This window comes from Anguilla rostrata, chromosome 15, assembly GCF_018555375.3.
Source record: "Anguilla rostrata isolate EN2019 chromosome 15, ASM1855537v3, whole genome shotgun sequence".
Taxonomy (NCBI): Eukaryota; Metazoa; Chordata; class Actinopteri; order Anguilliformes; family Anguillidae; genus Anguilla; species Anguilla rostrata.
In genome coordinates, this window is record NC_057947.1 from 10,951,111 (window position 1) to 10,964,432 (window position 13,322).

At 46.0% G+C, this 13,322-nt stretch overlaps 1 long non-coding RNA gene across 1 annotated transcript in view; it reads left to right on the forward strand.

Moving 5' to 3' along the window:
- LOC135240817 (uncharacterized) overlaps positions 1-3,479 on the forward strand; it is a 34,939-nt gene extending 31,460 nt beyond the window's left edge. The window contains exon 2 of the long non-coding RNA XR_010325797.1: positions 2,896-3,479. This is a non-coding gene — a long non-coding RNA (uncharacterized LOC135240817). The remainder of the gene's footprint in view (positions 1-2,895) is intronic.
- The last annotated feature ends 9,843 nt before the right edge of the window (positions 3,480-13,322 follow it).

A 13,322-nucleotide genomic window follows, 5' to 3' on the forward strand; every position in this document is an offset into this window, starting at 1 on the left:
GCCCCTGGTCCCCTCGGTCCTCATCACTTTGACAGTTAATAAAGCCGGGTGCGGTGTCCACTACAGCTGAAAAGGAAGAGGAACTGAACTCCCAAGAAGTTGACCTGACAGGCAGTATATCAGCGGCGCACAGCAGTATGAACAAAGCAATAAAAATTCCTCTTTGAGCAGGAGAGTCGAAGTATTGCGGAGAACTAACTGCTGTTTACGATGAACCCTCTGTCTGTTTTCCTCTCTGTGAGATTTTGTGCCACCTGCGAGACTCTTTTCATCCACCCCATGGCATAAGGTCTGCAACCTTGGTCCAGGAGAGCCATAATTTTTCACCTAAAAAACAAAAACAATCATTTCAGACATTTCAGACACCAGCATCCCTTGTGTAGCGACCACGAGCATTTCAAACACTAGAATTCAGACACAAGCGTTCCAACCACAAGCATTCCAAACACAAGTGATCCAAGCGCAAGCATTCCAACCACAAGTGTTTTCCGACTACAAGCATTCCAAACCACAAGCTTTACGACTACAAGTGTTCCAAGTACAAGCGTTCTGACCTGAAATGTTGGTGTAGGTGCTTTGTTTCAAACACTGCTACTGTGGACATGGGTTAGATACCTCTTCAGCTGGGGTCAGCATTAATGCATTCAGTCTCAGATGGTCTTGCTCTTCATTACCTTATTCATTCTGGGTTTACTGGCTGTCACTGTTATTACTCTCTCTTGCCCTTTTTACAAAACCAACTCAAGGACCATCATCAAAATGTAATATTCTAAATGAGAGATTTCATTTTGATAATGATAATCATTTGATATTTGCTTTAACCTGGGACTGAGTGGGAGGCCTCTGATATACTGTGGTAGTGAGTTCCAGAGTGATGGAGCATAGAGAGGAAAAACTGTCTGCTCATTTAAAATGAACTTTCATTGAAAAAAGGATGCTGCAAGACTCAACTTTGTTCTGTTATTACCGTAAACAGGCACGGCATCAAATTTGCCATCGAATTAGTATTAATCCTACAGTTGGAAGAACCATTTATTTTTCATTACCCGTATGTACTGTATTTGCTGTATGTATTTGTGGTAATGATATATATATATATATATACCCTCTGATCTTCATGAAAGGGTGTCCAACAGGCTGTAGGACCTTTGAGGTCTTGTACCTCATATTGCTGGAGGCGTTGGGCAGTTGAAAGACAGCGTGAAACATGAGACTGAATTAATTCTGTTTGCCTTAATGCCTGCAACATGAGTTTTCCTTGATTTTTAAAAAATCATATGGCTATCTTCTACCTGCAAGACTAGGCATTATTTTTATATTGGGTATAGGAGCCAGGGTCGTTCTACATTAGTACATTTGGAAGTCTTATTAGTCAAACACCTGAGATGTCTATGATCATTTTTGGAGAGTGAGACTCTTATGCAGTGCCCTGTAGGAGCCATTGTTCCTTGTGGAAGGTGAAGTGGTTACACAAGCAGAAAAAGAAATGCAGGAAGAGGCTTCAGAAAGAGGCTGCAGGAAGAGGCTGCAGGAAGTGGATTCAGAAAGAGGCTGCAGGAAGAGGCTGCAGGAAGTGGATTCAGAAAGAGGCTTCAGAAAGAGGCTGCAGAAAGAGGCTTCAGGAAGAGGGGAAAGTAAAGTACTGAGCTGGGTCTCAGGCTGAGGGAATAAAAGGGTGGCCAGCTCGCAGCCAGATTTGGAGGTAAATGACTTCCATAAAAAGTCATAAGTGCGCACAATACCTCACTGGAAACAGCTTGTAGTGCGCTGATTACATTGTTGAATGGTCATTTTTCATTTGGCATTTGGCAGCCTGTGTTACGAGGTCTATTTGTAGGGCTGGACCTGGTATGTTAGACGTGAGGGCCTGAGCTGATGCTCGTAAGCAGGCCCAGAAACGATTATTATAGCTCGCAAGAACGTCTGGCACGAAGATTACAATTCGGCTACGGTGTCAGTGCACAAAAAAGAGAGTCTGAAAGGTTTGATGAAGTCCAGAATTCAAAGCTAAATCGGAGGGGGTGTGGTGGGGGGGGGGCACATTTCTGGCTTCCAACAGAACTCTTGGTGGGTTTCCATGGTAATTTTACGCCTGCTGACAAACCTCTTGCATTGAGGATGCCGATTGCGACCTCGGCCTATTAAAGAACCCAACTCCCAGCGCTGAGTTTGAATGTGTCCAAAAAGTACAACATTAGAGTAAAATACGTCTCAGAATGCTTCTCAGAAAAGTACTTATTAGACTTCATTTTAAAGCGACCGTTTTCCCCTCTTTAGAGAGTGAGGGCAGCGTGGGACAGTCTGACCTTACCTCCTCAGTCTAGGTTGCTAGGGGTGAAGCAGACCCTAAAAAGGAGGAAAGGGGGGGGAGAACAGCACAAACGCCAGGGTGTGGACTGGGCTGATTTGGGTGGAGACAGCCACACCTTGTTTTAAATATTCCCAAACAGGTCTAACAGTGGAAACCAACACCTGAAAGCGAAGTTCTCGTTTCGAAACGGTTTCGCCATTGCCCCTGTATGGGAGCGTTTGATACCATGCGTGAGTTTTGGTTTTTCATCACGATAGCACAAGGCCTTAACAAAGCCCTCGCTCCACTCAGAAACAAAACCCTCTGCCCCTGATGGAAGACTTAGCTATACTTCAAGTTAACTCTCCTGTTCCTCCCATGTAAAACAATAAATAATACTTATTAACACTTAATAATGCTCTGACTGGCTAACATTGAGCCGATTTTGCCTGATCTCTCGTTTGCACATTAGCTGGAAAATTAGTCCCTTGTCTGCTAATCCCCACAAATAACCAAATCCGTTAAATAATTAAACAAGCAGAAGTACAAGCAAGTCATCTCGCTCGGTCAGACACAATTCGGTTTGATTGTGTTCTGTTTGACAGGACGAGCCCCCAGCGGCATTGTGGGAACCTGAGGCGATCGTGGACACGACGGCTTGAACACCGGCGATGTCGAGAGAGATACGGGTAATGGCAGCCCGACGAGTTAGCGGCGGACAATGGGGAGAACGAAAGCAGAAGAACGGGTTCTCTCTCCGTTAAAAGGACAGCACAATGGGCTGTGCTCCCGTAGCCGACGCCCACCGTGCGCCGATCGGTCACTTCTGACGCTCAAGGACTCTGGCGTCGCTAATCACAAAGCCAATCTCATCCCCGCTTTAAAAATAGCCTCCCGAAACACTGACACTTCATTTTCCAAAGTCACAGATGCGCTGAAGTATCGATCTTATCCTCTCCATTAACAAATGAGCGCTGGACGGTCGTCATTACTGGAGGAAAATAAGAATCTCAGGCTTTTTTTTACGCTAAACAGAAATCAGTCTTATTGCTGTATATTGTTCATCGACAGCTATATTGCAGTTGCTAGATTTTGTGCAAGTTTGACTCTTAATGTACTCTTAGACTCTTAGAAAACAGTATATACGGCTAAGAATGTTAATAAATCATGACAATGTGATAAATCTCACATCTGTGAAGTCATAAGTATATCAAATAAGTTATTCCAAGAGTTTCTGTGAATTACTGAAAGCAGAGTTCGGGGGACTATATATCTTGCAGTTGCTGCATTGCTACATTTCTAAATAAGAAGGTTTAAGGCAACCAAAACAGAAATCTGATAAATGGTTTTTGAAGACTCATACATACTGTAAAGGACAGACTAGTGAGGTTTTGTGATAGGTGTTGAAGTATAGAATGTGACACCACATGTACCGTAAATTTAATGTGTTGAGATGTAGGCTCATCGCATAAATTAGCAGCACAGTTAAAAGAACGGTAGGTGTGTTTAGCGCCCTTGCTAAGTGTGCGCGGTAGGGTTGCAGATGGCGGGATGGTGTGTCCTTCTCCCAGCGGAAGCACCTTATCGGCCCGTGGGCCCCCGCTCTTCCAGCCTGTATTGGGGCGGTGTGGTTCCCACTATCCAGAAGGGTGGGGATGGGAACCAGAGTGCTGTCGAGCCCCCACACTGTCTCCCCTGTAGATAAAGACACACCCGTCACCCCCGGGACCGTCCCGGCACAGGAACACCCCAGCTGCCCTGGCTGATAGGGCTCGCAGGATGTGTTTTTAAGGGAATGAAAGAGATAGGCGCTAAGGGCAGGCCGGTGTCATGCTCCAGCTGTCAACTCAACCTCATTGGTCCTCTAATGCTCTAAACTCAACCTCATTGGTCTTCACGTGCTTTAAACTCAATCTCATTGGTCCTCACATGCTCTAAACTCAACCCCATTGGTACTCTCATATCTGACACACACTCTAAACTCAACGTCATTGGTCCTCACATGCTCTAAACTCAACGTCATTGGTCCTCACATGCTCTAAACTCAACCTCATTGGCCCTCACATGCTCTGAACTCACTCCCATTGGTCCTCACGTGTCAAACACGTGCTCTGCAGTTACATCATAACATAGTACGTTGCCATGGACTTTTGACGGATGGGTCTGGCTCCAAAATCTGCGTCGGCTTCTCTTGTTTGGCCTGCTCTGAGGTCACACGAGTTTCTCTTCTGTCTGTCTGTCTGTCCGTCAGGGCACTCTGAGACAGTCAGAGAGCTGCCATCGCGCTCTCGCTGAGATAATTAGCCGTTTATGTTTTTCTGGCTCTGTTCTCTGCTCTGCTGGAATGGCCTATAACTGGAATCTAACTCCAGCTGTTTATTTTGGAAAAATGCTATCTGGGCCAATGTCTGTCTGAGACACAAATATCACTCCAATATCCAAGCTTTTGGCATTATTTATTAATAATACGAATAATATTACTACTACTAATAATAATAATAATTATAATAATAATAATAATAATAATTATTATTATTATTATAATGACAGTACCGGCCATAAGAGAAAAGCAGTTACATCAGGTGTCCATTGTGATGTACGTTTTTCAGCTTTGGACTTTTTTGCAGCCTCTCGCAGTGCTGCTAGTGTATAAAGCTAACTGAAGGGAAGCTCAGGTGAAACGACCTTTGACAAACTCATACACTTTGTGGGCCCCTACACCAGGGCCCCTACACCTGAACCAGCACAGGCTGCACATCAGTGTAATTACAAGCCCACCCACCCCCACCCCCCCGCCCCCACACACACCTAAACCAGCACAAGCTGCACGTCGATGTGATTACAACCCTTCTGTAACCCCCTCCCCCCTTCTCCGACCTCTAATTGTGATCACTGGTAACTAAATCTGCTGATTGAATCGATTCCTGTGTAACGGTAGACATATCCTCTATGAGCATAATTAGGGACATATAATGGCGCTGTTTTCTCTCTCTGAAACCCAAGAACCGCTCGGCGTCATTTTTCGGAAATTAGCAAAGGAGGGAGAGAAAAAAATCATTATTGCTTTTCTGTCATCATCAAGCCGGCTTCCAGGAAAGAGGCCAGTTTACTTCTGCGGCGTGAGGCAGTTTCCCATGAATCCCTGTAAAAAAACCCTGTTAATGTGTGCGGGTCAAAGAGTCCGTATCTGCAGGTCCAATGAGAGATCATATCTGAATGCTCACTTCTAGGTATTAATATGCAATTAAAACCAGGACAAGCTCTGCTTAAAATTATTACGATGATATCAAACTGTTTTTTTTTTTTTGGTTATTTCTTCTCTTCTTCCAACGGCCAGCTCTGTTCTGCATGGATTTGCCCTCTTTTACTGCAGAAAATCAGTTGCTTCTGAAAAGTGAAAAAACATCTATATTACATAAATTTTGATTCTCAAATTAGTTTTTGGAATTTTGGAAACTGGTAAAATATAGGATGCGTTTCTTATGAAATGTGCATGTCAATCAAGGTAACTGCATTGCATGGTGCTCTGACAATCTGACTTGTGGGACATTTGAAGTCTAACAGCAAACCAATTGTGCTTAAGGAATGTGATAAATTCAGCAACATTTTAATGAGAGAGGGAAAAGGGCTCTGTGTTTTGACCAGTGCATTAATCCTGCTATTGTGCTGTAAATTTGAAATGTTTTTGAGATGGCTGTGTGCGCTTCCATCAATCCAAGAGAAAATCTAAAAACAGTTTTCTTCTTGCTCTTGTAAAGCCATTTGAGAACCAAATAAATCTTATTCCGGTTATTGTGATCCAGTGTCACCCCAGAAGCGCCCTCATTTGCAATCACACACGTTGATGCACCAATGATAGACTACCAATGAACTATGATTGAAAATGATCTCATTGGCTATTGTGTGTGCAACACTGCTAATGAAATTGAGCTGGGTAAAAAGGATTACAATGCACCTATCAAAATGAGCATGTTAGCTAACTTCAGCATAATGAAACGCATTATTCTGTTACAACAATAATGTAGTTATAAGTGGGTTTGTATCATGTTCTGAATAAATAAAGTAAATAATTACATTACATTACAGGCGTTTGGCAGACGCTCTTATCCAGAGCGACGTACAACAAAGTGTATAACCATAACCATTTCAAGTGTGTTTAAAACCCTAGAGGGAGGTACAGTACCAAGTGCAAGGAACGACCGCGTAGTTTAACTTGGACCCTATAGGTTAATGAATAAATGCAGTCATTCAGCACTTTAACAGCAATGGGTCTCAAATTTCGTAAAATGTCTGTCAGCAGGATATGTCAGAAAGCACGAGGCGCTGGCAGCGAACGCTGTCGGATATATGATAAAGCCGTCCTCGCCCCGGCAGCCAAGATTGTCCAGCCCTCTTCCCAGATGGAGGTTTTCCGGACTGCTTATAAGATCAGCGCACCAAGCCGGAAAAACATGTGGGCCTGCGTTCTGTTGTCGTTAGGATTTGAATTAATGTGAACAGCTAACGTATTGAGATCCAAAGATATCAGCCTCATATCCACGTGCCCGACGCTCGCCCTCAATTAAGTTTCCAAGAGATAGTTAAAAGAAGGATGGTTTTATTTATGCATCTAAGAGCTGCAGATCCTTTGCAATAAAACGAATCTCTCAGTGTCCCTCTGCCCCCATTCTAATTGAAGCGCTTTGTCCGACGAGCGCATTAAATTTATGAATAAATAAACAGTGTGGTCTTTTTCACAGGGAAGGGATTCATACCAATTTGCCCATAATCTAACTCCTTTTCATCTCCACTTCTATAGTAAATTACTGCCGTCTGTTTTCGCCAATCACCTCGAATAATGTACAGTAAGCTGTTCAGGGAGATAAGGCCTACTCTATGCACTGAAAATGACATTGTACTCGTTTCAACCTAGCCTGCATCTTATTGCTGTTGCTGTTTTAACACATCATTTTGACAATTGTCAGTTGTCTGTTTTTAAATTGACAGTGCAAAACATACAAGAGAAAAATGCAAAAAAAAAAAAACATTTAAATATCGATGGAGAAAAGGATAAAGGAAATTAAATAAATAAGTAGGCTAATTAAAAATTCAAAAGTAAGAAAACAACACAGTAAGTTCATTAGCAGCAAAACCGACAGTAAGTACCAAGTCTTACTGTGGCAGAGTGGCTTACTGTGTAGGAGTACATTCGCCTGTTTAATATGAACAATAGTGTCATACTTGACTAAAAAACATTCCCAGACCAGTGAGTACAGACGCACTAAAGCACCAGCGACTGCGTTTGTTGTTGACCAATGTTAAATGGCAGAGGGTGACATTATAAAATCACGAGAGGTCATAGAATCTCTGACAATTAAACCGCCAAGCCTGCATCCTGACATATTTACACTCCCCGTATCCAGTCTGAGTGTAGCTACCGCAGAGGTGGAATTTATTTTAAGCCGTAAAGCTGAATTTGTGCACCTTAATTGGCACTTGTTATAAAACTGCATTTCTGTCCTGCTGACATCTGGCTTGAATATTTCCCCCCTAGCTTTGATCACCGTATTCATTTAAGGCCTTGATGTTGTATTCAGCTCGAGAGTCCCTAATGAAGTAGCAGCCAGTTACACCGTCAACAGAACATGAATGAAATGGCTAAGTTTAAACTCGCAGGAGAGAAAGGAAATTCCTCAACAACAGACAACAAAAGAAACCAAATTTTCATGTGGAAAATGAAATCTTGAAACACCTGGGTAACCTAACTCATTACGGTTACTGAAAATAGTTCGACCCGTTTCACAGAGGCGCGCTTTATCTTGCGTGGGGAAACACAGGGATGTGAAATCTCCTCCAGTCGCCACTGAAGCGCTTGAAGCCAACTTTTCACTCGACATTAAAGGGCGTCTTCTGTCTAATGGGAGGCGGGGGAATGTTTGTGCTGGAGCTCCTTCAGTCGGCCGCATCCGTCACGCCACTCCAGCCCACTCACGAGTCCCGTTTTGCCCTTATCGCGGTGACATTTTCCTTAACTGGCTTTTCTCATTGCTCTCCTTCTCTTGCTTTTTTTCCCCCACGTCGTCCTGGTTTCTCTCCTGCCGCCGTGTGTCAGCGGCTCGCCCTCTGACATCACCGTGTTTTGTTTACGCTTCGCTGCGTCATCATGCCGTTTGGACGGAATGAGCCGCGTGCCGCGGCGTGGCCAGGACTGAGACCGACGCCCCCCCCCCCCCCAAGCACCGGCCGCGGAGTACGCGCCCCCACTCGCAGTCAAATAAGGCGCGAACGGTCCGTGGAGCTGGAGGGAGGTGGCACTCCAATTTATAACTGTTTTGGCCCATGTGCACTGTTTGCATTCTCATACATTCCCGTCAGCTCTTGGAACTCCGCGCCTCTTCAGCAACGTAAACATTTAAGTGTGGTGTTAGGTGATCGCCGCTCCGGTTAGTCCAGCACTAAATAAACTAATACGTGTATAATCCATCATATGCAGCTGACGCAAAGCCATCATCAGTGAACAACCTGGCACCTGCTTCTGTGCTTTTGGACTTTTGTGTATAAGGAATGCCTTCCTTCCTATAAACAGCCCATCTCCAGGACCAATAAAGAGCGATCTGCCTTAAGAGATCTCACATTTATTTGGTTTAATCATGCCAGCTTCGACAGATACGTTGGTTGGGTAGTTAATGTTATCGGTGGGGAGTTAATGAATTAATATGTGGGAAGAGTCCGGGAGAGGTATTCCGAGCAGACGAAACAAGACGAAACCTTGATTGTTCGAGCTGGCCTGTCCTCCAGACGAGACAGCTCCTCTTCCCCGTGAGCTGACAGTTTTCTATAGTGACTGAGAAGGCAGCTGCCTCATCTTTGAGCATCGTGGTGGAAGCCGTTCACTGCAGCCGGGGTGTAATGCATGTGAAAAAACTTCAGATCCAAATCAAAGACCCACTTTTTCCGATTCCCAAGCCTTAGCTTTTTGTTTGAGTTATTGCTTGTAATTGGATTGTTATAGAATGCTTTATGGTTTAATAGAAATGCTAGCTGTATGAATCTATGGTTCGTATTATAGCTCTAGGTTGGCTTATGTTTAGTGCTTCTTTGATGTTGCTCATGCAGTTTCTGGTCTGGAAATATAGCCAGCCAGTTGTGGAGCTGTTGCTCACTCTCAGGTATATGCATGTCTATTCTCTTTCGTTATAAATTGCTCTGGTTAAGTGCGTCTGCTAAATGAATGAACTGCAGCATAATGTCTTCGCCAGGCTCTCTCTCCCTGTGAAAGCCCCCTGGAGCACATTGGGCTCTCTCTCTCTCTCTCTGTGAAAGCCCACTGGAGCACATTGGGCTCTCTCTCTCTCTCTCTGTGAAAGCCCACTGGAGCACATTGGGCTCTCTCTCTCTCTCTCTGTGAAAGCCCACTGGAGCACATTGGGCTCTCTCTCTCTCTCTCTGTGAAAGCCCACTGGAGCACATTGGGCTCTCTCTCTCTCTCTCTGTGAAAGCCCACTGGATCACATTGGGCTCTCTCTCTCTCTCTCTCTCTCTCCCTGTGAAAGCCCCCTGGAGCACATTGGGCTCTCTCTCTCTCTCTCTCTCTCTCTCTCTCTCTCTCTCCCTGTGAAAGCCCCCTGGAGCACATTGGGCTCTCTCTCTCCCTGTGAAAGCCCACTGGATCACATTGGGCTCTCTCTCCCTGTGAAAGCCCACTGGAGCACATTGGGCTCTCTCTCTCTCTCTCCCTGTGAAAGCCCACTGGAGCACATTGGGCTCTCTCTCTCTCTCTCTGTGAAAGCCCACTGGAGCACATTGGGCTCTCTCTCTCTCTCTGTGAAAGCCCACTGGAGCACATTGGGCTCTCTCTCTCTCTCTCTGTGTGAAAGCCCACTGGAGCACATTGGGCTCTCTCTCTCTCTCTCTGTGAAAGCCCACTGGATCACATTGGGCTCTCTCTCTCTCTCTCTCTCTCTCCTGTGAAAGCCCCTGGAGCACATTGGGCTCTCTCTCTTTCTCTCTCTCTCTCTCTCTTCTCTCCTTCCTCTGCCATCTCTCTCTCTCTCCCTGTGAAAGCCCCTGGAGCACATTGGGCTCTCTCTCTCCTGTGAAAGCCCACTGGATCACATTGGGCTCTCTCTCCCTGTGAAAGCCCACTGGAGCACATTGGGCTCTCTCTCTCTCTCTCCCTGTGAAAGCCCACTGGAGCACATTGGGCTCTCTCTCTCTCTCTCCCTGTGAAAGCCCACTGGAGCACATTGGGCTCTCTCTCTCTGTGAAAGCCCACTGGAGCACATTGGGCTCTCTCTCCCTGTGAAAGCCGACTGGAGCACATTGGGCTCTCTCTCCCTGTGAAAGCCCACTGGAGCACATTGGGCTCTCTCTCTCTCTGTGAAAGCCCACTGGAGCACATTGGGCTTCTCTCTCTGTGAAGCCCACTGGAGCCATTGGCTCCTCTCTCCTTGAAAGCCCACTGGAGCATGCACTTCTCTCTCTCTCCCTGTGAAAGATCACTGGATCACATTGGGCTCTCTCTCTCTGTGAAAGCCCCCTGGATCACATTGGGCTCTCTCTCTGTGAAAGCCCCCTGGAGCACATTGGGCTCTCTCTCTCTCTCTCTCTCTCTCTCTCTCTCTCTCTGTGAAAGCCCCCTGGAGCACATTGGACTCTCTCTCTCTCTGTGAAAGCCCACTGGAGCACATTGGGCTCTCTCTCTCCCTGTGAAAGCCCACTGGAGCACATTGGGCTCTCTCTCTCCCTGTGAAAGCCCACTGGAGCATGCACTTCTCTCTCTCTCCCTGTGAAAGCCCACTGGAGCACGCTCGGCTCTCTCCCTGTGAAAGCCCACTGGAGCACATTGGGCTCTCTCTCTGTGAAAGCCCACTGGAGCACATTGGGCTCTCTCTCCCTGTGAAAGCCCACTGGAGCACATTGGGCTCTCTCTCCCTGTGAAAGCCCACTGGAGCAGAGAACGTTATCATCCTCAGGGCAGCCCTGTCCGATATGGATAACTCTCCAGCGGTCTCCAGCCGCGTCAGAAGCTGTGAGAATGGTGTCCATTTATCAGCACAGCTCTAACTCTTGCCCCCATTCAGAGGTGTGGCGCGTGGCTGAATATCACTGTTAAGTGCTGCATAAACCATTAGATTCCCTCCGGCTAATTGAAGAAGATGCATTATGAGCCACTTATTGCTGGAATAATGCACACGACAGAGCTAATGGACCATTTCCATTTCCGTCCTTCCGACTCTTCCTCACCCAGTCACCTCATCATGGCTCCTCCCATGATCCTCTCTGTTTCTTTTGCTTCAATAGCCTTCTTGGAGTGGCGGTCAACATGCCTGAAAGGAAACTGTCATTGGGTCTCATTTTACATTCAGTGATCCTAATACCAGTACACTGTAGCTACAGAGGTTGGTCCAGTGTAGCTGGAATGTTTTTTTTTTTTTTTTGCCATTTTCTCCCATTTTCTCCCCAATTTAGTCGTTATACCAATTCCCCTGTGTGTATCACGGTCCTGGTCGATGCGCTATCCTGTGTTGGTCAGGGGAGGGTGTAGACTACCACATGCCAGCCTCCGATACATGTCGAATCGCCAGCTGCTTCTTTTCACCTGACAGTGAGGAGTTTCACTGGGAGAGCGTAACGCGTGTGGAGGTTCACGCTATCTCCCCCAGATTCCCTCCCTGCTGAACAGGTGCCCCGACCAACCAGCAGGAGTCGGTAATGCAACGATCAGGACTCATACCCTCACCGGCTTCCCACCCGCAAACACTGCCAATTGTGTTCGTAGGAACGTCTGACCAAGTCGGAAGTACCGCTGCCGGGGATTGAACCTGGAATGTTTTTACAGAATTGTTACTTACAACAATTGGAGAAAATATCTATTTCCCCATGCATTGCACTGGACAAAAAGTTAGCTTTGAACATTTGATATTCATGTCAGGTTTGTGGGTAAAAAGCCCTCACAGGTGTGACAGTGGTGAGGTGGTGTTTAGGGTGGATTGAAACGCAGGGCTTTAAATGCAGCTGTGACAGGTGGCACTGGGGTAAACACAATGTGATGTAAGCGCAGTGTAACCGCTGTGGGAAATTTAAAGGGACAGAGACACGAATGGCCGAGGCAGTTATGGGATTGGTCTGATGTGAACCGCAGCATCGGTGGAGCACGCATGCAGATGCTGTTTAACGAGTCCATGAACCTGGAGACTCCTTGTGTACGCCGATGTCCTGACGATGCGCTAAAGCTGGCATCACTCCCAAGCACCTCACGTCATATCTTATTCTGAGTGACTGTGTGGTCCCTTACCATGCTTCCTTACCATGATCCCTTATCATGCTTCCTTACCATGTTCCCCTAGCATGTTTCCTTACCATGTTCCCTTACCATGCTTCCTTACCATGATCCCTTACCATGCTTCCTTACCATGATCCCTTATCATGCTTCCTTACCATGATCCCATAGCATGTTTCCTTACCATGATCCCTTAGCATGTTTCTTTATATTGTTCCCTTGCAATGTTCCCTTAGCATGTTTCTTTACCATGTTCCCTGAGCATGTTTCCTTACTATGTCCCCTTATCTTGTTCCCTTAGCATGTTTCCTAAGTATGTTCCCTTAGCATGTTACCTTGCTATGTTCCCTTAGGACACCAAATATTTGCCAGTTACCAAAGAAAGAGAGAGGCAATAATTGAGAGGGAAGAATGAATGCATAAACACTCAGTGGTTGTCATATTATAAGCCAATATACACAGGAAAGTACATATAGAACATGCCAGAAGGATCAATAGAATGATGCCTGCTTCACATTGGCTGCTGTGGTCCTGGATATCCACAGGCTCTCCCGGTTTCCGTTTTCACCTTAAGAGCAGCAGCCAGGTCAGACCCCAGACAGCTGGTGAGGTGAATTTACAGTGTGATTTAATAGATGAAATGAAAGAGCTGAAAGGCATTGGAAAACAGCACATCCTGCAGCTCTTCAGGATCAGTGCTGAGCCCCCTGCTGTACCCCTGAATCCCTACTGTACCCCTGAGACCCTGCTGTACCCCTGAACCCCTACTGT